Below are 3,935 nucleotides of genomic sequence, written 5' to 3'. Positions count from 1 at the left end.
TTTCTGTAGCTCCCAGTTTGGGTCTGCTATTTCATCATGATTAGGTTTTGGGTTATCACCAAAGTGATACTGTTTCCTTCCACGTGTGTCCAATCAGATGGTGCATTATTTTGATGTCACATTGCTGATGCTGCCTGCTTTCCCCTCTTAAGTAAGATAGCGTCTGCCAGGCCTCATCACTATAAAGTCACCTTTTTCTCCTTGAAATTAACAAATATTTTGTGGATACTTTGACACTGTGAATATCGCATTCCTAATTAATTTATTAATACATACAAACTCATGCTTTCCTATTTTAATTAGTTGTACATTCTTAATGTCATTTCTTTTGACTGGCTCAAACTGTCCCAGATTTGGCCAGCAGGAACCCATTCGTGCTGGCTCACAGGTCCTTTTGACATGTCTCCAACATTCTTTGAGCAAATCCTTGCCTTCTGGTGCAAAAAGATGTTTTGAGCTCTTCTTGTATATTTCCTGCTCTAAGCCTGGAATCTGCCATTTCTGTAAGGAACGCTGGTCCTTTTTTAGGGGAAATGGTATTTCTGGGTGCTAGGAATGCTCACTGCTATTAGGATTCTCCTCGTCGAAGCCTCCTAGACAGCAAATAGGAAGCACGCACACCCCCACACACACACATCTACCTATCCATCTATCTATAAAACTATGAGTTAACACTCCTACATTCAATAACATAACATTTATGTTATTTTTTTCCCTTTCCATATTTGTAACTCACTCTTTTGACAGTGAGAAACTCCAATTGTCCTTAATATACTCACTTATATGATCAATCCCCTATATGTAAACTCTATTACACCACTCCACCCACCCCGCAAAGCACAGATGCCTTCCTCAAATCACGTCTCCTCTAACTCCCCACACCAGTCTGTCTCTCCACATGTCTTCTTCATCCTGCTTGGGCTCTGGAAACTCATGCCAGCTTCCCCTTCGTGTGCGCCCTTCTCACCCTGCTCAGACTGTGAGAACCCACTGGTATGGGTACAGCATAGAGGGTGTACCTCTAAGCCTTCTACAGTGGTTTCAAAATACATCTGTGAATTCTCTGATATGCTTCCCTTCAAAAAGCAGAAACAAATTCCTTCACTGTGGCCTGGATTTAGCGACTCACTTCTGTTGAATGAATGTGAAGGAAAGGATGCCACATGACTTTCTCAGCTAGATCATAAAAGGATCACTTCTTCCTGACTGGCTCTCTAGGATCACTGACTCTCGGGAAGCTAGTTGCCATATTGTGAGGACCCTTCAAGACCTGTGGAGAGGGTTGCATCTGGGTGGGCCCACATGGGAAGAAAAAAAAATTGTTAGCATTGGCTTTCCAAGTCTGAAATGAACCAGATCCCCCAGCCTTAGCTGAGACTTCAGATGATTTCAGCCTCTGCCCATTGAGTCTGCCAGCCAGGACTCCAAATGTCAAGGAACAGAGACAAGCCATTCCTACTGTGCCCTGTCTCAATTCTAGACCCGCGGAAATTGTGAGCTAGTAAAAGATCGTTGTTCTAATGCACCGAATTTGGGGGTGATTTCTTATGGAGCAAAAGACGACTTGTCAGTATCATGCTTAGGCTAGGATGCTCTCACTGCGTGACCTCTGCAGGGCTGTCCTTTCCACCCTTCTTGGGCTCTAACACCTATGCAAGGCCACCTTCCTGTGGTAACGCCCTCCTCAGCCAACTCAAGTTCTAACTCTCTATGCTGGGCAGCCCTCCTATACACGTGCTCTCCTTACCCAATTCACACATCAATATCCACTTTGAGCCCCCGTAGTTCCTTAAAATCCAGGCACAGGTGCCTTCCCTCCTCTGTCCTACCTAATGCCTTTAGGATTGAATTTTTCCGGAAGGTAAGGGAAAAGAAGAAAAAGAAAAAGCAAAAAGAAGTGGAAGAGAAATAAGAATTTATGATATTGTGCTTATCAATCTCTTTCCTTAAATTATCTAGCAGAGTTCAAAGCAATGGCATCACCCACAGTCCTTAAATTCCTTGTTTCCTATATGCTGGATTTTGGTATTAGCTGCTGGGTCTACCAGAGCCTTGCCTCAATGGCTACTTCATTACAGGCAACCCTAAGCAACAGTTAAATAACTTATTTCATCACTGCATGACATAGATTATAAGTTCCCATCCCTAAATAATTACTATTAGCTATCCATTGGTACATAACAAATTACTCTGCAATTTAGGGGCTTAAAACTACATGTACTTATTGTTTTACAGCATCTGTGGGTTAGGAATCTGGGCACAGTCTATATGCATCTTCTATGTCAAGGTCTCTCACAAGGTGGCAATCAAGGTATCGGCTGAGACTGTGATCCTGTCTTGATGGAGAAGGATCCATATTCAAACTCTCTCACATGGTTGTTGACAAGATTCAGTTCCTCATGAACTACTGGTCAGAAATACCCCTCATTTTCTTGCCATTTGGATCTCTCCAATATGTCCATTCACTTCATTATAAAGTGCAAATATATGGTGGAAATGAAAATTGGTACAACCACTACAGAAGTCTGAAGGTTCCTCAAAAAACTAAAAATAGAGTTATCATATGGTCCAGCGATCCCACTCCTGGGTATATATCTGGAAGAGATGAAAACTTAATTCGAAAAGATACATGCACCCCAACGTTTACAGCATCACTGTTCACAAAAGCCAAGACATGGAAGCAATGTAAATGTCCACTGACAGGTAATGGATAAACAGACGTGACACATAAACCATGGAAGAGAGCTCTGCCATAAGAACTCTGCCATAAGCTGTCTGGAAGGCAACTCTGGGGCCATTTTCAGCAACATGGGTGGACCTAGAGATGATCATACCAAGTGAAGTAAGTCAGACAAAGACAATTATGATATCACATGTTAATATGCAGAATCCTTAAAAATGATGCAACTGCACTTATTTGAAAAACAGCGAAAAACCTCACAGATATAGAAAACAAACTTACAGCTATAACCCAAAGAGGATAGTGGGGTGGGAGTGGAGAGATAAATTAAGAGTTTGTGCTTAACATATACCCTCTACTATATATAATATTAACAAGGATTACCACATATCACAGGGAACTATATTCAGTATCTTAACGTATAATGGGAAAGAATCTAAAAATAAATATATATATGTATCTATATGTATGACTCACTTTATTGTACACCTGAAACACTGTAAATCAACTATACTTTTTTTTTTTAAGTGCAAACATAGGAGGCAATGGAACAAGATGGAAATCATAGTCTTTTGTAACTTGATCATGGAAGTGATAACCCATCACTTTTGCCATATTCTATTTGTTAGAAGCAAGTCATTAAGTCCAGATTACAAAATAGCATGGATAGCAGGAGGCAGGGGTCTTTGGCAGCCGTCTTAAAGGCCTAACACCATTAGCTTAACCCCAACTGAGGGAAGATGACCAGTCTCAGATTCTCTCCATATCCCTGAGAGTCATACCTCATATGAACTGCTATTCTATTCTGGGTTCTCTGTGGCAAAATAAAAACCCAACTCTGGTTAACTTAAGTAAAAATGGCCTCTATAAAATTAGGCTTAGGCTTCTAAAAAGGTTCTTGATATTCTCAAAACTACCATTAGGTATGTAGTTTATGTTTTGTTGAATGAATGAGAAAATGAAGTTATAAATGAATAAATTAAAAATTCTTCAGTAGTAGGCAGATGTTATCTGGTGGCATATTCAGCTTGGGGAAAACTCTTCAGAAACTTAACATGAAGTTAGTTTCTAAAAAGCAGGATATCTATAATTACTCACTTGGGAAGTAATCTACATTACTTGAAAAAAGCAAGTCCTAGAACATGAACTTGTTCTAAATGAAATCTGGCTACATTAAAGCCCAAGCAGTGGTGGCTTAGTGGGAGAGAGTCTGCCTGCTGGTGCAGGAGACACGGGTTCCGTCCCTAATCGGAGA

The sequence above is a fragment of the Oryx dammah genome, unplaced genomic scaffold (assembly GCF_014754425.2).
Source record: "Oryx dammah isolate SB20612 unplaced genomic scaffold, SCBI_Odam_1.1 HiC_scaffold_6, whole genome shotgun sequence".
NCBI lineage: Eukaryota > Metazoa > Chordata > Mammalia > Artiodactyla > Bovidae > Oryx > Oryx dammah.
Note: the sequence above shows the minus strand (reverse complement) of the source record.